The 25,622-nt window shown below is 39.0% G+C and overlaps 1 long non-coding RNA gene across 4 annotated transcripts; it reads right to left on the bottom strand.

Moving 5' to 3' along the window:
- Positions 1-17,513: 17,513 nt before the first annotated feature.
- On the bottom strand, positions 17,514-22,676 carry LOC136265438 (uncharacterized). Of its 4 annotated transcripts, none has more exons than XR_010705510.1 (5): positions 22,467-22,676; positions 21,823-22,215; positions 21,537-21,775; positions 19,483-19,530; positions 17,514-17,870 (listed from the first exon to the last, which is right to left on the bottom strand). It is a non-coding gene; the product is annotated as an uncharacterized lncRNA (long non-coding RNA). The 4 variants fall into 4 exon arrangements; XR_010705509.1 differs by having other exon boundaries at positions 21,541-21,775; positions 22,481-22,671; XR_010705508.1 differs by having other exon boundaries at positions 21,541-21,775; positions 22,467-22,669.
- Positions 22,677-25,622: the final 2,946 nt, after the last annotated feature.

Below are 25,622 nucleotides of genomic sequence, written 5' to 3'. Positions count from 1 at the left end.
CTACAGGGATTTTTTATTTATTTTTATTTTTAATGTTATTTAGACAGGGAGACAGCATCAGCAAAAGCTGTTTTTCAGCTGTGCCCTGAACAAGCATACAAAAACAATATAGGTACATATATACACACAATTAACTAAATATGACTTAAATAAGCTAGCTTAAAGCTATTTAATGAGTTCATCTCGGTGATTGAGGTAGGCAGGCTGTTCCATATAGTTGTGCCACGATAATATAGACTTCGTTTGCCATAGTTTAATCGCACAGCAGGTACATACAAACGATGGACATTGCGCCCTGCACGACCTGTGACGGATAAAGCAGACCTGAAGGTGGAAAGTAAGTAGGAGGGTGATAGCCTTTTTAAGATCTTGTATACTTGTATGGCAATATGAAATCTGCGACGTTCAACTAAAGTAAGATTAAATGCAGAAGATCTGGCAGAGTCATATGATGAAAACCGTGAATGAAGTCTTTCCAGTCTCTTAAGATGGCCAACATTAGTAGGTACCCATACAACATCACAGTAGTCAATTATAGGTAAAACATGGGCCTGATATAATAATTTCAACACAGTAGGAGTGAGTGGCTTAAGGCGATTAAACTATGACGGCATCAACCAAGTACAACTCTGCCCTGACGACGGCGGCATCAACCAGGGATGACGGCATCAACCAAGTACAACTCTGCCCTGCATGATACATATACAATATGTTTCCGGTTTACTACAGCTGGGTGGCTGGAGTAATAGGGGTAGTTTCTTGTTCAAGGAAAGAACAGTAGCAGTAAGTCCTGGACTGGAGATTGAACCTGGAACCTTTTGATTTCCAGGCTGATGCCCTACCATCTAGCTACTACTGCCCCCAATGCATAAACTGTGACTGTGCATGGAATTGATCAAGCTATATAAACATCTATATTACATGAACACATACATTAGAGTGCACACTCACTGCCAGCTCAGGTGTAAAACATTCAGCTGTATTAAGGCCACTATTTTGGTGACTTATTTCCAGAAGCAGAGTGTGGGCTGGTGGGTCATTACTCCACTAGTTCTCACAAAAGCTATAGGCTATGTCCATTTTCACAAAACCACTGAGTTTTGATGTAGCTAACTACAGTCAGCTTCACTGACAAGCCAAGCACAGTGGAACTCGAGACATGTTTGACACACCTATACAGAGCTTTTTTGCTGGTAGCTAAATTCTGTAAATGTTATGGATAATTAATGTTGGAGGACTTACTGAAGATCCAATGAGCATTTCTTGGCTTTATACAGTGCACAAGGCACCTTCTGCACATGTAAGTGTAGTAATACATGATAGTTCAATATTGACAAAAATATAATGGTTAAATCTTTAATGATGAAATAATGTGTACATGTGGGTACTAATGAAAAACAGAAAATCATTAAACAGTGTATGCATGGCAGTAGCCAACCAATATTTGATGGTCGGGCATAACATCAACTTTAATTACACATGCACACAAGAAACACGCTCACTTTCATGTGAGACATTATCAAAGAAAAATATAAAAAGTGTATGCACACAAGGCCTACAGCTACCTATACTATAGTGTAAATAAATGCTGCTTGCATGCATGCAAGCAAGCATTTACTAGCTATATGCTATCTATTAAACTTGTAGGACAGGCATCCACCAACGATTGCCGTAGCTGAGTATCACGTGACATCACACTGCTGAACCTACAATAACCAACAATGTAAATAGTTCATCACATATTTACTACAATCAAACTGGCAGTATAGCTTACAGACCAACCACCACAGCGATGTGAAATGCCTTTTCAATTAAACACCACATGGCCCCAAATGAAGGCCAGGGGCACCAATTTATGAACTATAACACAAATATCAGCATGCCAAGAAAGCTTCGTCTCAGACTTACAGCAGCCAATGTACATTTTGCATGAATCTGGTGTAAACCACAACTCGGTTAATCAGTACAATTTGTGCATGTGACGCTTTATAATGACTTGACTTTTCTCCATTTCCAGCTCCATATGCATATGCCATTATTGTTATCTAGAAGAGTCACATTTTCCTGTTTTCTTTCATCAGCAGTAAGGTAGGCTATACGGTACTTTCCTGGTCAAACAAAAATACGCTTGACAAGTCCACTGAAACGAAATCTTTTGCTGCCAGCACCATCCACCCTATTGACAATTATTACTCACTGTGACTCAGAGATACAGTACCACGACTGTAGTGTACCACGCTTTGACCCCATTTTAAATTTCAAATTTAAACTGCACCAAAGAGCGTGGCACGTGCGTCTTTTATAGGGACTTCCCAAGGTAATGAATCACGTGATATACCATCTATCTCGATCCCTTCTTCGAAGTCATGGTTCAACAAATGAGGTACATGTTTATGCTTTACAGTATCAAAGTAGGGTGGTTTTGTGTGCTGCTGTGAATCCTCGCTTGAATCTTAAGCTACTTGTGATGGTTGGGCAAGAAACTGTGATGCTTGGACAAATGCCCGCCCATGCCCACCCTTGGCTACGCCCCTGATGCATGGTCTAACTACACATACATTTTCTTACTATCATGCATTTGCAACTGCCTTATGTTCAGAATTCATGATACTTGATGGTTAGCTAGCTACCCATGCGCTATAGCTGTCTTTATTATTTTCCATGTGCCCCCCACCCTTAAAATTTGTAGAGCAGACCAATAAATGACAGTGGAACCAGCTAGGATCCTAAGGGTACTGCATGCATACTCTTTGACTATATAAGAATGGTAATTGAATGATGTGACCTCGAGGTAAAATCTCATATCAAAAGTAGGTCACCTAGCAACAAAGAATCGAAGGCAAAATACAAAAAGCATAAAGGGTTTGAGCAAACTTCATGTGAGTCCAGTAGTCCAGTCCAATGAATAGATACACTAAACCATAAAATGTCCTATGACTTCTTTAATTGACCAAAGAATGTTATTCTACAGTCCATATTAGGAATGGCAACAGTCATGATAAACAACTACGGAGTGAACTATGCATGCGTGTGGCTAGTTAAATCCCTCTTAATTGTAGCTGAATTATTGCACTTGCTTATATTATCATAGTATCATACAGTATGATAGTACTGTATATTAGGGACATCGAAGGTGTGGGGGCGATCCGTGATATAATATAACCCAAAAACCTGCCACGATTTTACCTCACAACGATATGACAGGATTGGTTGGGTAAAACCAAGTCCAAAAGTGTCTTCAGATCGACCCAAAATGTTTGCATCAAGTTGCTACAGAATTTAGAAAAAAATATTTAACAGAATTTTCTATTGCCTGCCTGCCTGCCTGATGCCTTCAGTCAAGCATAGTGAAAAAGTGGCTACAGCTACAGCCCTAATCTTTTCGCAGAAACGTTTCTAGTTTGTTTAAGAAAAAACCTTTAGTATATTGATAAGCATACAATGCTTACGCTATTGTCTTACCTTTTATCCTTCTTTACCATGGCCATCAGTCAAGGTTCTACTGCCGAGTGTTAATAGACTACAGCATGGCTTCCATACCAGTGTATATTGCATCAAACTATTCAAATACACGTGGTCGCCAGTTGCACCAAAAACACACACGTACGTGACTCACTGTTGATATCGATCAGAGAGAGCAACTCACGGCGAACTAATTAGCAATGTGTAAGTCAATAAATATAGTTTATTTAGTACAATGTTAAACCGAGTTGGGTCATCCACTTATTTACAGATTATTCGGGTCTGACCCCATGTGCTAAATTTTTAATTAATGACAAGATAAAACAGTACATAATAAATTTATCTTAAATATGGGCCTCAGCGACCTGCACAGCAATCAATGGGACAGCGCAAACTGGACGTGGCACCGCGAATGCACATAATTGCAGACCTCAACAAAGAGAAGCTTAATTTACATCTCAGCCATTCCATCACTATTCCATAAGAAAGACTGCTTTGCACTCAAAAGGTTGGCCAATCTCTTATAAAACTGAGTAGCAGCATCACCCATTCCACCAGTAGTAGTAAAAATTAAGGGAGTAAATGAGGCATTCTCTACTTCATGAACCTGTTGTTGGTATTCACGTCTCTTTTCCTTGTCTTGACATCGGTATGCAGAGTATAGGGGTTGATTTGAGAGTGCACTAGGGTTAAAAATTTTGACATCAAAGTACGACCGAGTACCGTCCTCCCCAAAAACCATTAGCTGCAATGTCAAGCCTTGCGTTATCATCACGATTAGCTGTTTTGTATTGAAGGGTCTCACCAGAAAGAGGCTGAAGATGGGGTTCAATGACAACATTGTTACAGACCTCGGAAAGTAAATTGGCAGTTAGATTACGCACCTCATTATGCCTCAGAGAAGGAAACCCGCCCCCCACGTGCTAAATTAAAGGTGGACGTGTTACTACACGTCATAGCGTAGCTCTGCTTCTTTCGTGAGCCACGCCTACTTACGTAAATTACAATCTGTAGACATATGGTAGCCACGTCCATTCATCAGTGTGTAGGTATTCACGAATCCACGCCCACTTACGTAAATTACTGTCTGTAGACATATGGTAGCCACGCCCATTCAGTCCGGAGGTATGCACGAATCCACGTCCATTATTGTCTGCAGGCTTATGTAGAGCCATCAGTTGTTATTGTACGAGTCATAATCTAGTATAATAGTGCTGTGAGTAACTCAGCAGATATTTAGTGCTCATCAATTTCACAAACAAGTATAAGAAAAAAATTGGAATTTTAAATTGGATTAGGGACAGTGTATAATGTTGCAATAAAAAGTAGTGAAACAAGCTGGATCGGAGTAGTACATAATATCCAAATACTGTAAAACAATAAGAAGTGAATATCCCTACTGTGCATTGAGTGTAGCACAGTAGGGATATTCACTTCTTATTGTTTTACAGTATTTGGACTAGTGTTGCACCGATAATTGGTTCAATAATCGGTATCGGGCCGATATTGGCTACTAGCCGATTAATCGGTTTTGATTAAATCAAGGCTGATGTTAATCTCTACTGCGCTGTGTAGTATAATGATGTGGGGGAGGCTAGACATAAGTTATTTGGCATTTTAATTAAGTTATGTGTTAATGGTTTAGCAGTGACTACAAGCCATGCCCAACAATAAACTGAGGTTTTTAGGTTTCTATGTAGTGCCAGCCACTTGTCTCAACTGTATCGCAGTAGTAAAATGTACTTAAAACCTGTTTACCATGAGTAACTTTTACTTGTGGTATACATCTAACTTTACATTTTAGCCTAGAATGAGCTGTATATCAATGGTTATGTCACTAATATGAGCCATTTAATAATGATGAGGATGAGTGTTAGTGTTATTAGTGTATATCGGATCGGTTATCGGTATCGGCTAATTCTGTTGCTTAATATCGGTTATCGGAATAATCGGCTAATTTGGATATCAGTGCAACACTAATTTGGACATTACGTACTACTCTGATCCAGCTTGTTTCACTACTTTTTATTGCAGCATTATACACTGTCCCTAATCCAATTTAAAATTCCAAAATTTTTCTTATATTTTTTATTATTATACATGATGCATACCTTTGAGTTAGATTGCTAAATAATTAATGTAATGATTTGTATGGGCTGCCAAACTTTTAAAGTTTTTCCTGAAAGGTGTGAGTGCAGTAAATACTGCTGACCATGTATAGGTCTAAGATGCCAACATAGGCACTGGGTCAAAGTGTAATATCATACCACCAAGCAACTTGTTTTATGAGAAGACTTATTCTGCATTACCACAGAAACCTTTAATGTGGTTATTTGTTCAGTATCAGAAGCTTGCAACAAGACACATCAGCATGTGTCAGCAGATTACCAACATGCCATCGATGCTTTCCTTTAGAAAGAAACTATATGTAGACTGCATTCATTAAAGTGATCACACCAAAAAAGTGATTACATCAGACTGAAGTGCATGTGGTAGCTCTGAGGTAGCTAGCTGTACATAACTTAATTAGAACTTGGTGTATTTCAATTACCAGCTGGCTTTCCCCTCAATCACTTACTGCCCTATAAGGATGTGATGTCATACAAGCAGAAAAATTACAGCTGCTGCTGATGCCATATGTCAAGATAGAACAATTCAGTGAAACTTGGTAATCAGCTCCACTGTATACTGAACAAAACTATGGGGCACTTCTTTCAGTTCTTACTAAATCCATGCCAAAAGCAGCAAACTCACAGTGTCACAAGATATAGAAAGTATAAACTGGTGAAAACAAATAATTATATTGAGGAGCAAAGCAGAGGGATTGCACTTTTCTGTCCGCTTTCAATAAGCTGGAAAGCGTCATCTCTGAGCTACTCTGCATGGATTCCACCTCCATAAGGCATTGTATCTTTTATTTATCTATCCTCAAGGTGCATAAATATGTTGTTTTTGACAGGGCAATTATTTTTCAATGTGGCGCATCCCAATGTTTGTAAAAGAATAACCCAGGATAGCTGTCATTTAGTCATTTGGTAACGCTGAGCAAGATGGTTGGGAGAAAATTGCTGCTCCTTAGGCCGCTCCTGTTACTACTCCTTTGCCTCTGCCAAAGTCACCGCTTTCCTGCTAACTATGTACTTTACATTAATCCCATTGAAATGTTGTCATTACAAATTGAGCCAGTGTGTGCTGATTGTCGGTCTGTTACTGACTCCAATGGTACATTTTTACTATTACCATGCAGATCATATCATGGTATCTGCTAAAAAGGCTTTTCTAGTTAGTTGATTATCCTACATAGAGCTTTTGTGATGCCTCAAAAATGGCTGGAATCACTTTTATTGCCTCCCAATTTTTATTCAAGTGTAGTGCAGGTGCAGTGTGTGTTCTGTGTGTAGTGGACTAGTGGGTGTTATGTTATGTTATTATTGTTAATTAGCAAAGCCCACTGGGGGCAACACGCTAATGAGCATTACAAGCACACATTATATTATATTACTTACAGTGTTCTTAAATGTTTCAAGGTCTATTTTGTCGATGTTAGGAATTTGAAGGGAGTTCCATTGAATAATTGTTCGAGGGAGGAAGGAGTATTTGTACACATCAACTCTTGTTTGCAATTGAGTTAGCTTGAGAGGATGTTGAGCACGGGTGGAGGACACTGGAGTTGGTGACGGTAAGCAATGATCAGGTATTGCTAGTAAGTTCCTGACAATCTTGAATAGGAAGGTGAGTCTAGCAATTGTTCTTCTGTTTTGAAGTGTAGGCCATTCAAGACTGGTTAACATGTCTGTGGTGTGTATGTGTGCATGCTGCCAGCCTCTATGTGGTGGACGTGGCAACACATCCCTCACAGGTGATGTTGGCTAATGGTAGCACCCCTATAACTCTGCCATGTGGAGAGTTGTGGGTGGAGATTATCTCCAGCAAACAGAAAAAAGTGGGTATGTATGCAGTGTGTGTGTGTGTGCAGTGTTGGGACAATTACTTTTTAATGTAACTCGTTACATATTACATATTATTTACAACTGAACTATTTAGTTACAGTTGCATATTACCCACATAATAAAGTAACTATAATAATATACTACTTTGTGTCCACAGCCTTAAGCTGTCACGTGTGAAACTACCACTTTATCACGTGACATGATTGCGTTGTTGGACAATGCGCAAATCTTGGTTATAAGCAAGAAGCTGGTGAATAAACAGGCTTTGTTACTTCGTAGTGGCTAGGTGTTACTCAGTGGATTACTAACGAGATTAGTAACTTCGTTTACTTAAAGTAAAAATATTACGTAATATTAGATTCGTTACAGTAACTTCATTACTTAGGTAACGCGTTACATTTGCAAGCAGGGGCGGAGGAAGTAGTTGATATGAGGGGGGGCTGGGCTGACCCAGACTTAGTCTCTGGTTTGGTATGGTGAGACCAAAAAAAAAAAGGTCACAACCAGCTGACAATAGCTGCCCACCTCACCAGCTACGCATTCATAACTAATAAACTACATAAAAATCCTTACATAGCTCGTTGCACACTGCTCTAATACTGTGACTGCTTTATTAGAGTGACCGCTCTATTAGAGTATCCCGATCTTTATCGCGGTCTTCAGCCCCACTCCAAGAAGGATAACTTCGGCGTGGTATCATTCTGAGGGGGGGCTTTAGCCCCCTAGCCCCCCCTTTCCGCCGCCTATGTTTGCAAGTAAAGTAACTTGAGTTGTATTACCCAGGAGCGGTGGAGCAGGCCAAAGAGTGAGGGGGCCAGGCCAGCTGTAAGTTGAAGACCAAAAAAAAAAAAAAGTCACAGCCTTGCTGACAATAGCTGCTCTCCAGTGGCGTAGCTACCATTGAGGCAACCGAGGCAGCTAAAAATGCTCAACAACAGGCTGAGCAGGCCTGAGTTTTGGCACCCCGGATTTTCTATTCAAAACGTTACTAGACAGAATTACTGTACCACACATAATAGAATCTATGGCTGTAGCACTAAGTAGGGCTAGAACCCATGGTGACACGGTGCTGGACCACTTTACAGCTACTTGAATTTGTAAAAAGATCGAGATACTCTAATAGAGCAGTCATCGTAATATACTCTAATAGAGCATTCAGTATACAGATTATAGCCACTGTTCTCATTACACTGCTTGATCTACATTAATGTTAATTGTCTTTTCAAAAGTTCCAATGAGTCAACTGCATGGCATTGCACTGAGCTAATTGATCATGCATATCATGCATTAATAGCAATTACAATCAAAAAATAACCTCCACATGCCATTTTAAAGCATAGCCATGTTTTTAAAACTTTCCTTGAGGGAGCATGCCTCCAGACTCCCTAGCTTGACATGCTTAGTACATGCAGTTGAGCATCACACGAAAGAGATAATCTTTCACTTAAAAAATCACATCAGATCAATATAAAGTATAGTGTGCATGACTATGACCTCTGTTGCAGTCCTGACCACTCAAAATATCTCCAGAGTAAGTCGTGTTGAGTGCATCTAAAATAATTGTAGCATGGTAAACTGTAGCATTAACTAAGCTGGAGCATTATTGTAATTTTTTAATTGTAATTGTAATTTTTTAACAGGGGATCCACTCAGTAACTGAATACTGATTTTCAGTGGAGCCCTGTAAAGATTAAAAGTAAAATACAATAAAGCTAAATACAAAACTACGCAAACACACATACTATTTATGACATGTAGAAAAATGCTGAAACACTTTCTGCCATCCAACCAGATAGTCAACCTCCAGTGCTGCACCACACATACTTGAAAGTATTTGTGAATCAGTTGAATCAGAAGCAGACCTTCTCAATTAGGTCTATGAATAAAATTTGCCTCGGTAAAAAATTTTTCCTGGCTACGCCACTGCTGTACAATGAAACAAACTTCTTGAGCACTAATTATATGAAAACACTGTTTGGAATATCTTCTCCATTGAAGCTCGACCTTTAAGAGTTTAATCTCCAGAGGAGTTATCACAATAGTTGACTTTCACTCGCACACATGAGATTGACCATCTTGGCACACCATGGTCCTATATTGATCGGGCCCGCACAATATAAAATCCAATAGGTATCACCTAAGTGATCTCACTGTAGATATATCAATACACAAAACATTTAGCTTACATCTAGACTAGCTGTTGATTGGCTCTTTAACCAGTGTCCTCCACCCTGCTCCATGAATTTTTCACAGCATTATTTAGGCTACACTAGAGTCTTTCCACTACCCATGGTGTTAGCCTCCGATGTATTAAAACTAAGTAGATACACGCCTTTCTGCAAACTCTTTCAGCAGCCAGCCTTCTTGACTAGCAACGTCCTGACTTGGCTACTTTGATATTCGTGACGTGACAATCCATGGTTCTACCGTTCTTCAACACAAAAGGATTTCCTTATGAGTGTTACAGCCTCGTGTTGAGTCCCACAATCGAGTCATGAAGTGGCAAAGTGCATGAATCACGTGATTATTCAAGCAAAGACTAATAATTGTAAATTGTGATTGTAATTGTAAATTTTGGATAGAGGCGTGGCCTGTACATCCAAATCATACACACAATAAAGTAGTTATACCTTGATTTGATTTGATTTGATTTGATTTATATATTTAACCTCCGAGCAATTGGCTACAGCCGTTCTTCCTTGCCCGGAGGGACACATTACAATACATAGATAGTACACACAAAACTAAACAAAGCAAGGTATAACCGATACAAAGACAACCAAAGTAAACAACTTACAACACACACAAAAACAAAAACATGCATATAGTTACAATCATATTAATATTATCAAAGGAGTGAGTCACAGTGCTGCTTAAGGACATCGACGTACTCATAAAATGGAGAATTAATACAGTCAGTTACAGATGATGGTAATGCATTCCACCATTGAATGGTTTTATAACGAAAAAAACTTTGAGTAAAGCATAAGCAGAACATAGGTATGTTCGCAAAATATACTGGTGTCCTTGTACTATAAGAAGTAGTTCCACCAAAAACAATTGATGGTTCAAGTGGAATACATTTAACTTGGTGGTACTGGTGGTACATTAAACACAGTGATTTAAACTGAATAAAATAAGGCAGTGGCAACCATTGTAATCTATGATAAAATACTATAGTGTCTGTCCAGCAGATTACTATAATGTCTGTCTACCCATTAAAAATCATATATTATATTACTATAGTGTCTGTCCAGCAGATTCTTAAATTGATTAGGGGAGTTGGAATCAATCACTGATTGGGTAAAGAATTCCAATTATGAATCACTCTAACTGAAAAGAAGGATGATCTTGATAAACAATTTGTATGTGGCTTGAATAATTTCATGTTGTGTCCTCTTGTTGTTGTGATTGTAGAGAATGACAAAAAGTTCTCTGTATTTATGTTACAGAAATTGTTGATAAGTTGGTACAAAAGTAGTAGATCTCTAAGCCTACGGTACTGCAAAGATGGTAAAGTTAGATAGTGCAACCGATCATAATAAGACAAATCACGACAGGTAGTAATCATTCTAGTGGCTCTTCGCTGTATAGCTTCTATCTATCTTATGTTTATCCTTGATGTAATATGGCCCCCAAATTGCATTATTATACTCAAGCAGTGGGCGCACTAGAGATTTGTATAGTTTAAGCATAATATCTGAGTCCTTACATTCAAATACTTTAGAAATGAGACCTAAAATATGGTTTGCCTTATTTGCAGTCAAATCTGTGTGAGTGTGGAACTTAAGTTAGCAAATTCCCAGATCACGTATGTCCTCCAAAGTTCAAGCACAACACCATGTAGGGTATACTTGTGGTTACAGTTAGCAGCAGGATTACCAATATGTAAGATTTTACACTTAATAACATTTTAAGACAAAAGCCATGTTTCAGACCACTGTTCAAGAACATCTATATCATGTTGTAACTGCAAACAGTCCTCAGGAGAGCGAATAATCCGATAAAGCTAAATGTCATCGACAAACATTAAAAGGGAACTGGAAACTAGAGATGGCAATTCATTCACATACAGGGCAAACAAAAGAGGGCCTAGCACCGGTCCCTGTGGGGACACCACTATTTACTCTTGCCCATGATGACAAAAATCCATTAACATGGACACTTTGGTGCCTGCCAACAAGGAAACATCGAAACCATTTGATATCCACACCGTATCCTTTGAGTTTGCTCAAGAGTCTACTATGAGGCACACTATCGAAGGCCTTAGAAAAATCAAAATATATGTGACCAGATTTTACAAAACCGATCCAAATCGCACATCAGGCAAAATCAAACTAACACCACCAGTGGATAGCTACACTATCGTACTACTAGTTTTGACCCTAAGTACTACTCAAACTACTCGAGGCTGGTTTTAAAAGACATCTTTTCTGGGTGGTGTAGAGTGCTCAAATGGCAGTTTCGGGCCTTGTGAAGGACCTGGCTTGGCAAGAATCAGTGGTTTGCTGGTGGGCAGCCTTATAATGTTGGCCAGACGTTTTCTCTGTTGATTGTGCTACATATCAGCCACTAAGGAGCCAGCACGGCCCTGTAATCTCGTGTCTGGACTCCAATCGTGGCCTGCCTCAGCTGATCCCTCTACAGGGCGATTTGCTTGTTGTTGGATTCTCTACACGGTAATTTGTTTGAGGCTGAACTCTCTACATGGCAGTTTCTTTGTAGCTGAACTCTCTACAAGGTGACTTTTTCTAGCTGAACTCTATACAGAGTAATTTGTTTGCAGCTGAACTCTCTACATGATGGTTTCTTTGTAGCTGAACTCTCTATAAGGTGACCTCTTCTATAGCTGAACTCTTTACATGGTGTCTAGTTTCTACCTGATCTCTCTACAGGGTGGTTTGTTTGCAGCTGAAATCTCTACAGGGTGATTTGCTTGTAGCTGAACTTCTTACATTGTGTCTAGTTTCTAGCTGATCTCCACAGTGTGATTTGTTTGTAGCTGATCTCTCTACAAGTTGATTTGTGTGTAGCTGATCTCTCTGCAGGTTGATTTGTTTGTAACTGATCTCTCTACAGGGCAATTTGTTTGTAGCTGAACTCTCTATAAGGTGATTTGATCTCTCTGCAGGTTGATTTGTGTGTAGCTGAACTCTCTAAAGGGTGATTTTCTTGTAGCTGAACTCCTTACATTGTGTCTAGTTCCTAGATGATCTCTCTACAGGGTGATTTGTTTGTAGTTGATCTCTCTGCACATTGATTTGTTTGTAGCTGAACTCTCTACAAGTTGATTTGTGTGTAGCTGATCTCTCTGCAGGTTGATTTGTTTTAGCTGAACTCTCTACAGGGTGATTTGTTTCTAGCTGATCTCTCTACAAGTTGATCTGTGTGTAGCTGATCTCTCTGCAAGTTGATTTGTTTGTAGTCGATCTCTCTACAGGGTAATTTGTTTGTAGCTGAACTGTCTATAAGGTGATATGTTTGTAGCTGATCTCTCTGCAGGTTGATTTGTTTTAGCTGAACTCTCTACAGGGTGATTTTTTTCTAGCTTATCTATCTACAGGTTGATTTGTGTGTAACTGATCTCTCTACAAGCTGATTTGTTTGTAGCTGATCTCTCTGCAGGTTGATTTGCTTCTAGCTGATCTCTCTTCAAGTTGATTTGTTTGTTGCTGATCACTCTAAAGATTGATTTGTTTGTAGCTGAACTCTCTGCAAAGTGTTTTGTTTGTAGCTGATCTCTCTACAGGATAATTTGTTTGTAGCTGAACTCTCTGCACAGTGATTTGTGTGTAGCTGAATTCTCTAGAGAGTGATTTAATTGTAGGTAAACTCTCTACAGGGTGCATGACTTGTTTATAGCTGAACTCTCTTTAGTGTGATTTGTAATGTTCTGAATCTCTACAGTGATATAATTGTAGCTTAATTCTCCACAGGGTGACTTGCTTCTTGCTTAACTGTCTATAAGTTTAACTGTTTGCAGCTGAAGTCCCTACAGAATAACTTGTAATGTAATAGAATTCTATAATGGAGTAAATACATTAGCTGAATGCTCTATTAGGGTGACTGTTCTATTAGAGTATCTCGATCTCGCATTTGCTACACAGAGTTGGCTTTCGAATCATAACTCAGTGGTTTGTAATCCAATTCTTCTATACTACTGCAAGGACTTTCTATGAAGATTATTCCAGCTATACACCGATTTTCAGCTCATTGCTCTTAGCGGTTTGCCTAGTAGGCGTAAAAACTAATACTTTTTTATTACTAAAAATCGATCGCGTAATTGTGACACAGGTTGGGTTTTGTGTCATATCTCCGTGGTCTTAATCTCGATTCCTTTCAAACTACCAAAAGGCACTCCTACGATGGTTACTCCATCTACACAGCAATTTTCAGCTCATTCCATGAAGCGGTTTACCCTGTAGGTGTGACAACAAATCGATCTTGTTTTACGCGAATAATCGGTCATAACTCCTGAACCATTCATCGAATTTGCACCAAATTTGATGCTAGGATGCGCCTTTGGACTCCCTTTCTGTGTGCCAAATTTCAAGGCGATCGGAGCACGCGTTTACGTTTTATAGCAATTTTTGCAAGTGTGCGAAAAGACGAAGAAGAAAAAAAAAAACGAAGAAAAAAAAACGAAACTTTGGCCGCTCATATCTCGGAAATGGCTTGAGTGATTTCCTTCAAATTTGGAATGTAGACTCCCCTAGCTGGCGGGCAACTCTGCAGCAAATTTGGTTTCAATCGGATAAGCCATCACCGAGATACAAAAGTGTGAAAATGACGTTTTCTTTCTTCCTGTCAATATACTCACGGTGTGGCGCGCCGGCTTCTTGGGCCGCACGACACACTATCGTGTGTCTTGATCACGGTGTGGCGCGCCGGCTTCTTGGGCCGCACGACACACTATCGTGTGTCTTGATATTGAAGGTGAAGAAGAAACTAAAGCTGAACCCGACCCTAACCCTAGAACTACTTTTCGCGTCCCCTAAAGTTGAATGTTAGGGGCAACCTACTAGACGCGTTCCCTAAAGTTGAACAATCTCGTTATGTACAGACTTGCTCAACCACAAAATTACGTAATACCGGAAAAAGTAGTATCACGTGACGATTGTAACACCGGTAATGCGAGAGCGGACTTTTATCGATAAGGCGGTTCTAATGGAGTCATTAAGGAGTTCACTCCACCCTCAGGCTCAAGCTTACCGTTTCTTCGTGTTCCAGCATATGTGTTGTACTGTGGAAGGTTGGCACACGTGGTGCTGATGACCGGTATTCTACAATAAGGAAGTAGGCAACTAGTGTTCTATCAGTGTATTCAGTGCCTATTAAACTGGTAAAGCAGATAATAACATAGGGCTTTTTCTTGTTGTATGTACGTATGCATGTAGTTACACTTTTTCTTTCCTTGCCATGCCCACAACTGACTACTGTGTAGATCAGATCTGTGGTCGCATGTTAGTCTGAGGATTCACATACTTGTCTCTTTTTTGTTGTACACATTCATCATTATCATGATGGTCTTTTCTCTTAACATTGTATATGCACACATTTATCATTACACTTAGGCATGATCACTGGAACAGTTTAACCAGCTAATCTTTTATGCACTTATCAGGGTGTTCAGTAATTTAAAACAAATATTCTAAGTGCAGAGATTGATAAGTCATATGGTAGGAATTATTCCTATTGACAGCTGCAGGTTGTACGTATACCAATAGGATTATAATTTCAAGCTTCTAGTATACATAAACTGATATGTCACCCATCCGCCACACACACACACAAACGGATTGTGTGGTCAGGGTAGTGAATGTTCAAACATCGATTCATTAGGCCACATATTAGTTTCTCATCCCCATCTGCATCGCTGTTTTACTTACCTCATCAAGGATATTTTGTACCACTGGTGGCTAAGGGATGCCAATTAGCACCTTTTATAGTTAGTACCTTGCTAGAGAAGTCTAAGAAAATTACATTTTGAGTCATTTTAGCTAGCTAAGTAAACTATCTAGTTAGTAAAAAAGCAATAAAAATCTGCCCTCCTGCACTGCTATTTTGAGTACAGGATGAGAAAGTTTATGTGGCCTTATAAGCCACTTTTCATTTAGATTAAATTTGGAATAATTTATTTCTTCATAAGAAGGACTGTCTATTTTGATTGTATATCAGTGGCCTTGTGAAGTGTACCAGTCACATTACAGTGGTGTTGTGTATCAGGGGCCCTTGTGAAGGCCAATGGTGACATTGGTGAGATCATTACTGGCATGTGTAGGCCTGGTGGGAGATGCTAGCAGTTGATTGTAAGATGGAGCACTTGTGTACTGTGTCGTAGTCTTGTGCCGTTTGCCTCAATCGCCGCAGTGATGCCAATGGTAGATAACTGTACCACAACTCATCATGGGCTGCTTGTAGTATCCAAGCTGACTGTCAACAGAGCATTTTAATTGCTGGCACCAGTTTGGTTAATGCTTGCAGATCTTAAAGTAGGTTGTATATACAGTGTGCGGGCATGTACTTAATTATTAGACTGATCAATACATGGAGCATGAAGTCTAGGACAGACAGTAAATCATTCAATGTGGTATTCATTACATAGAGTAGAACTGATTATTGTTAATGTTGGTTAGTCAAAGCGTAAGGATCAGTTGCTTGTTCCTTTGTTGCAGTGAGGATTATAGTAAAGGTAGGGTGGGTGCTAAAATGTGGAGCTCCATGGATGATACATTGAATGGAAAGAATTAGCAAGAATTAAATGATTAGAAGGTAAAAACCTTGGGAAGTTGAACCCTTCACTAATCAATCACTATTCGTGGCCATTTAGAACCCCAGCCATGTTAAATACATCTCACACATAGCTATAGTGTAGATGTATTTCATGACCTCAGTAATAAGAACACCTCATTATAGTGACCATGTCAGTACCGTATAGCCTAAACATTTTGAGGCCAATTGAGGGGCAAATATTTCGAGGTTGAGCAATGTTGCTAAAAATAAAATTTTCACAAATTTGCAAACGCTTCCCAAATGTATTGGACTATATGGAGGTCTAAATATTTCAAGGTTGAAAATTTTGCTGGCAACCCCCAAAACAGCGAAAAATTTCCCCCTTGAAATATTTAGGCTATACGGTAGGTCTCCCTAACATAGTTAAGGTGTACTTCATGATCTCATTAATAAGACCACTTCATTATATTGACCATGTCAAGTAGGTCCAAAACATAGCTAAGGTGTACTTCATGACCTCATTAACAAGACCACCTCATTATAGTGACCACATCAAGTAGGTCCCAAGCATAACTATGGTGTACTTCATGACCTCAGTATAGTGACCATGTCAAGTAGGTCCTAAACAAAGCTAGGTGTACTTCATGACCTCATTAATAAGACCACCTCATTATAGTGACCAGTAGGTCCTAAACAAAGCCAGGTGTACTTCATGACCTCATTAATAAGACTACCTCATTTTAGTGACCATGTCAGGTAGGTCCTAAACAAAGCTAGGTGTACTTTGTGACCTCAAGTCTAAGGTGTACCTCATGTCAGACAGCACCATATTAATAACGTGCTTGTACTGGTCATTGTCTTGATACTAGAGCTGCAACACAAGTATTTCGAGATGAGGAAGGGAAAAATAGTTTACACTGTACTTGTCAGAAATGTACGAGTCTGATGGGTGCTGTGACAGGTCAGATACATTGTACCTGTGTGTTACAATCATTAGCATGTCATCGTAGCTCATCCCTTGACCAGTAGAAACAGAAGTAGTGTTGTACTGATATGAGATTTCACCGATAACCGATACTGGATAATATTTTCAAGCCGATAATTGTAGCCAATCTGATATGGCACAGCATGTCTATTTTGCAGCAATTCTTATTTTAAGTTTGATTGTGAAGGACAAATTTAGCTTGTTTACAGTGGTAGCATTGCTACAACAACAACTGACAGTACATGGAAGCAGTAAAAGCAATATTGAAAATGCAACTTAATGCATTTGTAAACATCATGCATATGAGCATATATTCTAAATAAACACACACATCTGTATATGCTGCTTTTTTCATCATGGCGCCGATCCGATACCGTTATACATACAAAAGCACAGCCAATATAATTATGGTTTTTCTGATAACCGATCCGGTTATCTGTGCAACACTAAACAGAATAGAAACAGATGTGTCTTCCTATGCTGTGTACACCATGCAACTATGGATGAGACATCACCATACAAACATGAACAATGTTTACGTACATGTATTTAGTCACATTAGAGTAAAAGCTAGCCAGCCAATCCAAGTGTCAGTAGCTAACATGTTCTCATCAGTCTTCACTGCTCCATAACATCCGTCCTCAACCTCCATATCTAGTGTATGACATATGGTGTTTCGTGTGCAGGAACCTCACCATACTGTACTAGTGTAATCAATTTGAGGTAGTAACTCTGTTACCCTGTGGGTGATCATTATTAAGAATGAGTGGATGGAATGTGTTTGATGGTTGCATTGTGTTCACACATCTATACACAGAATAAATGGTAAGAAATAATCAAAAGGGTGGGTGATTATACCGGAATATAACACCAAGAGTAAATAATAGTATTGCAGAGTTATTGATTGATGCGTTGGCCCTTAATGAATGATTGTATGAAATGGCATGGATATTTCATTGACTTTGAAAATAGTAATTTGAAATGCATATGTGGCAATGGGTCTTCGTTCACCAGCAGGTTTTTCAACATCTTTTGCACATGTAAGGTGTAGTATAGTAAGGACCTGATATAACTCCTGCTTGCTAAAACATGGTGGCCTAAACAAGTATGTTGTTACATCTTTGGGATCCGCTTGGCAGTTCCAGAACTCTAACAACAGCCATTTTCATTTAATGATATCATATTTTCACTTGGTATACTGGCTGAAATGGCTAAATACACCAACTAGTAAGGCAACCCAAAACAAAAAATTACTTGAATATCTGTGTTACGTACTTCACACAATCATTTATTATACAGGCTAAAACACTCTTGGTAGTCTTATACATCACCATAAACTTTTTAAAGCTCCTGGTGTTCATAGTGAATAAAATTGATCGGCCATACTTAAATATATTGCTAACCATCCAGTGCCTTCCGTCACTCTTTCAGTTTCAAAATATTTTGCTCAAGTGAGTGTGGACAGACACACATCCATAAACAATTTTCCCAAACCAACTTCACGTAAACCTACAGCCAACTGCACACCCACACACAGGCCAGCTGTTAGCATGCCACTTGGGAAATACAAACAGTGGACTGGATCACTGGAATGGACTATTGGACTGGTGATTTTTGGTTTTTAATTTCACTGGACTGGTGATTCACTTTTTATCTTTAATATTATTGTCAGGGTACAGGAATGTGCTGTTAGTTGTTGTGTTAATGAAAACGTATTCCTCGGAAATGCCTATGTACCACAACAATGCACCCTATAGACCACTTACATAGCAAAACATGACTTGCTTTATAAAGTTGAATGTGTACATTGATAGCAAACATTTTAATTCCCATTTTATTTCCCTAATGTAAACCATACAAAAATGAGATATTCTAGATTAAGTGCATTTACACAAAGATAAATATTTTCAGGAGCTTGGATGAAATGATCTAGCTACGCATTATAATCTAATTGCATCCGTACATGGTAGCTGCTGCATTGTGCAGTATAGTAGCAAGTTGGAATAATGTGTACTGTGTGATGTACCACTACTACAGCCACTAGTCAACTACTGTGTTTATGTACGCATTAATTGGCTTAGCATCATTGTATGTTTGCACATTAGGCATTTCTAAGAAATACTATGTAATATTTTGCCCATACCATACACCACTGTTTTGGGACATGCCAATGAAAACAAGATGGCAATTGTGTTGAAGAAGGTGTAATAGCCAATGTGCTTAACAAAAAGTGTTGAAAAATGAATTATGAAAAAAAAATCCCAGTCCAGTACTCCACTCCAGTAGCCCAGTCCTGTGTTTGTACCTTCTCGTTCCAAACAGATGATGCCATTATACTAACAGGATTATTACCTCAGTAGTATCGACTCCAGTGGAAGAGTACCTGCTTGCCGTAAACACCTAATATGGAGAGGAACATACTTCATAATAACATCAAATTGCTAGTCTAAACCTGCATTAGATGCCACAGATGCCACAAGTGATGTACTAATGGAAACTTTGAATAGGGGACACCTGATGATGGACAGGGCCAAGCATGTAATAGATCACCCAAGATATTAACAGGTTTTCTTAAAATGTTGTAGTAAATGATACAATGTATGTAACAGCTTAAAACAATGTACTGTATTTGACCGGTTAATAGCTGCGGCTCGCATAATAGCCACCCCCAGATAGTAGCCGCTCCACAGCCTAGAATTATTGTCATAAGAGCCGCCCTTGGATAAGAGCCGCGGCTTGTATTTGAACATACTGTTGCAAGTGTTGATAAGACACGTTTGAAGCAGAAACCTGGCAAAAGAGTTGTTTTAAGCCAGGAAATATCATTTTTGAGAGAAGCTAAAATGAATGACAGTATTGACAGATGATTACTCGTGAATCCGTATAAATGCCGCAGGCTGCTGCCACACAAGCTCATAGTAGCCGCCTTTGCATAGTAGCCACAGGGTTTTGCCTGCTGAAAGTTATAGTAGCCGCGACTATTAACTGGTAAAATACAGTAAGTTAATATTCTAAATAGTGGTGAAGTCTTACAAAGAATATTTCCAGTGAGTTTTCACTGCCCTCTAAATCCGGGATTTATAAGTCATAGGGTAAGAATTATTTCTTTGCCTTAAGTGATGGATATACTACTACATACTCAACCCTGACGTTATATGTGACTAGATCTGCAAAAGGGTGTCTTACAACATTTTCAATTACATGTACCTGGCACCCATATTTATTAATTGATAGATTAGCAAAACCATAGATCCTTTACACCCCCGGGATTGGAATCTTCTGTTTTTAACACTTCCATCCGCACCTCCATCGACACCTTTCTACAAAGAGATCCATGAATTGATGCATCAGCAACTCGACTTTAGTGTAATAATTCTCTGTTTAGTGGACAGTACGGGCAACGAGTTTACTTCAGTTCGATTAACAAAGGATGGATAAGTACGCAAAACAAATTGTAAGCTAAGAAGATGTTGTTTCAGGCGGGTAGAGCTAGCCAAAATTTGTCGCCACCATTCAAGCGGCAAGATTTGAACACAGAGACATGGACTAATGACTTTGCTGGTTCGATTCCTTATCCCAAGTTATACTTACGGACTGAATTTGATGCTCATAGAGTGAACAATTCAAGAGTTACAGCTAGCCAAAGTTTTAACCGCTTGGGTCTGTCAGCGAGTTTTGTCACTGTTTTTGCGTCCACAATCACCTTTCCGCCTTATTCAAAGTAAAGAACACGATACTGTATCAAACAACACGAAATTCACTACAGAACAATGGATCAGACTTTTCTCCTCCCAGTCAACACCAATTTATTAACGGTACGGACAGTCCAGCACATAAGTACAGCAAGTATGTGGAGATTCCTATCCCGGGGGTGTAAAGGATCTATGGCAAAACCTATTAAGGGTAAAATGCTAATGTACAAATATCATGGTAGCAATTTAACAAGAACTGTACAGGTAAGGAAAACTTGATTACTTGTTTCTCATCTACAAAATTTAGATTTCCATGCGAACAGAAGGTCATGAAATACTCCAAATCAAGCTATCTATTACTATAAAGGTTAGCCAAATAAAGCCTTTTAAGAACTAGTACTTATGTTTTGCCACCATCCAAGTGACATTTGCTGTGCTGTAAAATGATAGCCAGCCTTCTTAGCATAAAAAATAAGTAGGGTATAAAAATAAGTTTGAATAAATATCGGGTCTCAACTGAACATTTAGTGTAGTTATAATTTCTGATAATTCTGTGTAGCATCTTGAAGGACATATAGTTGTTGTAGTCCAAGATTATATAACAACACTCGACGACCATTTACCCCTAGTACTGGCAATGGACAACCTGACAGTGTTGCTACAACAACAGATCACATGACAACACAGGACACATCCACCCACCCACCCACCCACCTACCGTTCTCCACTGATATGGTGGGAAGTCATTGAGGACATCATAGAGCTGAAGTAGTAAAATGCCAAACTGTACTTGGCTACTTGCTCACGTGATAGTGTAGACAACCAAGATTGTTGAAGCAACCAGCGTCAGTCAGTGATGGTGGCTTTGGAGCTGAGGTTAACAGCTTGACACTTTTACGATAGTTTCCTCATAAGTACTCCTAGTTGGCCTTGAGGAAGGCTACATGTATCACCTAGGTGATCAGGTAACTAAGTAACAAGTAACATCACAGTTACTAACAGCATTCTCAATCACTGAGAGACTCTTAATCTCCTTCTTGCAGCCTTTGAGGTTCTTCTGTAGCATCTCCAGCCAAACTCTGAATGGTAATCCATAAATGTGCAATATTATACACACAGTACAGACCTACACACATTATACACACAGATGTACATATGAAAATTTCATCAATTGATTGATCATACCTAAAAACTGACAAATATTAGTTGGTGCTTGCTTTCGTGTCTCTAATAGCACGTATTTTGTAGGATCAGGATGTACATTATAAACCGGTTGGCCTAGAAATTTAATTTTTGACTTGTTGAATTCACACTTGTCTTTGCTCAGTATTAGCCCAGCTTACTTGGAAGTATGTACACACACCTGGTGTAATTGCAACTGGTTATCATTCAACTAGAAGAGGAAACAGTGTTGCTTGTGATTGATAACAGCAATAATGAAATTAGAGGCAGTGGGTAAAAAGGGATGCAGGTGGGGATGCAAAACAATTAAGTTTGCCTGGCCTAACTTGACTTGTGAATAAGCTGAAATTTGGTCATGTTACACCCATAACATTGCACTATTTCTGGGTGCAATTTTAACATGATAGGCTGAACAGGTGAAAAGGGTATAAAGACTGTTTGACCACAGAACACTAGTTGTACCTTCAAGAGCTCACCGGTCATCAGCACCACGTGTGGCAACCTTCAGTAGCGGCCAAAGTACAACACATATGCTGGAATACGAAAACTGAAACAGTAAGCTTGAGCCTGAGGGTGAACTCCTTTATGACTCCTGAATCCATTAGAATCGCCTTATCGATAAAAGGTCTCTCGCATTACCACAATCGTCACGTGATATTATTTTGTTTCCGGTATTACGCAATTTTGTGGTTGAGCAAGTCTGTACATAACGAGATTGAAAGTCGAATGCTCGAATGTTTGGGGCAACCTACTAGACGCGTTCCTAAAGTCGAATGCTCGGGGCAACCTACTAGACGTGTGCCCTAAAGTCGAATACTCAGGGGCATAGCATATAAGGCCACTCCAAGTCATACCTTAGTTTCTGGTCACTCCCTAGCCAACAAAAGGATGCGGGCGGGCGGATGATCAGGACTTCAGGACTATCATAGACTCTTACATATACACCAGTAATACTGTAATGTTATTAATTTTGCTCAATTTACCCATTTCATATTGAGTTTACAACCAAGCTTAACCAACATTCTTATAGCATAAGTAGTTAATTATGCTTCTACAAAATGCACCAGATAAATTGTTGATGGCTAGCTACACTGCTGAGCACAACAATGTGTAGCTAACACTAAGGAAAGGTCTGCTCATGTAGCTACTTTTGCTTTACAAATGAAATGTTTCATTAGCTATGTCAGGAAATTATTATTTATTAGCTAGCTAATAATAATCCAAAGCTATATTAACACATCATCAGAAACTCTTTCAAATGTGAAGTCTTAATTAGCTAACTATATATGCATACGTTTCCAGCCTTCTATACAGTAAACCTTGAGTAAAGTAGCTGTCAAAGTTTTGAGTTGAGTTGTTGAGTGCTCCAGGCTAGTGTTTTTCAGTGATCATGTGGGAAAGCTAAGTTAATGTTTTAACTAAGGGATGTCATGCACTTGCTAATTTAGGACCATACTTGCAATTATGTAACCATGGAAAAGTTGAAGTTTGAGCTCACCAAACGTTACCGGATTTCTAGTCAGTATATCAGTGATCAGTGATAAGGAAGTCCAAGTTTAGATCCACTAGAAGAGTTACTAGACTAATCATTAGAGAACTACATCTGAATTGTTAGGAAAGTTTAAAGCTATGGTATATCTGATCATTAGGCTAGTGATCAATGCTACATACATACTGTACTGAAATTACTTACTGGCAACAGAAGCATTACTAATAGCTAGCTATATAGCTAATCAAGGACAAGTCAAAAACGTTATAGTAGTATCTGTCTATTCTAGTATTAGAGTTAAGGGTAGTGTGACTGCTCTATTAGAATCCCTGACTGCTCTATTAGAGTATCTCGATCTTTTGCAGTGTTTAAAAATCACTGTCCTTGGTCACGTACACTTAAGCGCTTGTAATATTAATAATAGTCCTCATAAACTGGGGTTCCAGTTTTCCATGCGGGCGGGTGACCAGAAACTAAGGTTTGACTTGGTGTGGCCTTAGCTAGCTAATTCAGCTATCTAGTTAGTAGAAAATAAAATAAAAATCCGCCCTCCCACACTGGTATTTTGAGTGCAGGAGGATGAGAAACTAATAATTAAGTTTATGTGGCCTAATATAGAGCAGTCACAGTAGTCTTTTGAGGAGCAGTGTAGCAAGCTATGTATCTAGTTATAAATAAGGAAATATAGTTAGTGATATATAGGTGAGGGGCAGTTATTGTGAGTAGGTGATGACTTTCTTTTTTTTTTTGTTTTCAACTTACAGCTAGGCTGAAGTTGCAATTCCAGAGTGGAACCCCCCTTTTTAAAAGTCTGGATCCGCCCCGGAAACCTCCTTTTCCCTGGGGCCCCACTTTAACTCTTTGCTCTGGACCCCTTAATTTCTCTGGGCAGCCCTGCTTATGCAGTCTGACTGTATTCCTAATTAATTCCCTGTAAATCTAATAGGCTAGTAAATTGGTACCTTTCAGTCTCAATAGTCCGGCATTGTAGAGGAGAAAAAAGGCGGCTAAATTACTAGCCAATTAGAGTTACAGGGAGGAATGCAGCAAGACTGTACGAGTCAATGATAAAGGACCAAATTTTTATAAATTATAGCAAGTTATTTGCCAGTATTTCTTGGCTTCACCCAAATATTAGCTCCTTTAGTTGTCAGTTACTTTTGGTTTGATGGGGATGTCACTTTTGTACAGCCAAACTGTTTTTACATGGAGTATATTGCTGTATTACAGGGCCGTAGCCAGACTTTTATCTGGGTAGGTTCTTTTAGAAGAAGAGTGGACCTTTTTTTATATGACATGATTCAGATTATATTATGGTGTGCACACCCAGCATGTGAAGCATGCTGAAACTAGGGGGGTCTGGGGGCATGCCCCCCAGGAAATTTTTTGAAAATAGATGCTAAAAGGTTGAATTCAGTGGCATTTCAGTCAATAAAAATAACAATTTTTTAGGTAAGCTGAAGACCAGCTGCATGGATGATATCTGAAAAAATGTCTCTACTGCTACTGTAACTATACCATCTGCACATGCATGTGTCTAAATATAATATATTGGAATGTCACAGTGAATAAGAATGGGCACTCTTCCATGATCAACAGGGGCAGTGGGGCAGTGGAACAGAACAAAGGGTGTCTTAAACAATGAAATTTACACATTGCATGGAGTTGAAGCATGGATAGAGGGGCTTGTCAACCATAATCTTATATTTTAATGAAAACTTGGTTTAGACAATCTACAAATAGCTTTTAAAAGAGAATGTAATTGTGACTGTTCTATTAGAGTGATTGTTCTATTAGAGTGGTTGACTGTTCTATTAGAGTATCTCGATCTTGCATTGCATTTAATACAAGCACTGAATTAGTTACTCGGAGCACTTAATTTAACTTCTCATTAGTGATATCTGGTACACTGTAGCTAATGGACTTTTGCTCCCGAAACTTTGGACTTGTATACTAAAATTGTGGACCTTTTTGGTTAAATTATGGACCTTTTTGCTAAAATTGTGAACATTTTTACTGAAATTGTGGACCTTTTTTCCAAGAGGGCGGTTCTTCAGAACCCCCCGAACCCCCCCTGGCTACAGGCCTGTATTACAAATCAGATATCACTCTGACTTTTCTAGGCATGT

This window comes from Dysidea avara, chromosome 9 (genome assembly GCF_963678975.1).
Source record: "Dysidea avara chromosome 9, odDysAvar1.4, whole genome shotgun sequence".
NCBI classification, from domain to species: Eukaryota; Metazoa; Porifera; class Demospongiae; order Dictyoceratida; family Dysideidae; genus Dysidea; species Dysidea avara.
The sequence above is the reverse complement of the archived record's forward strand: the minus strand, read 5'-3'. Positions and strand labels throughout refer to the sequence as shown.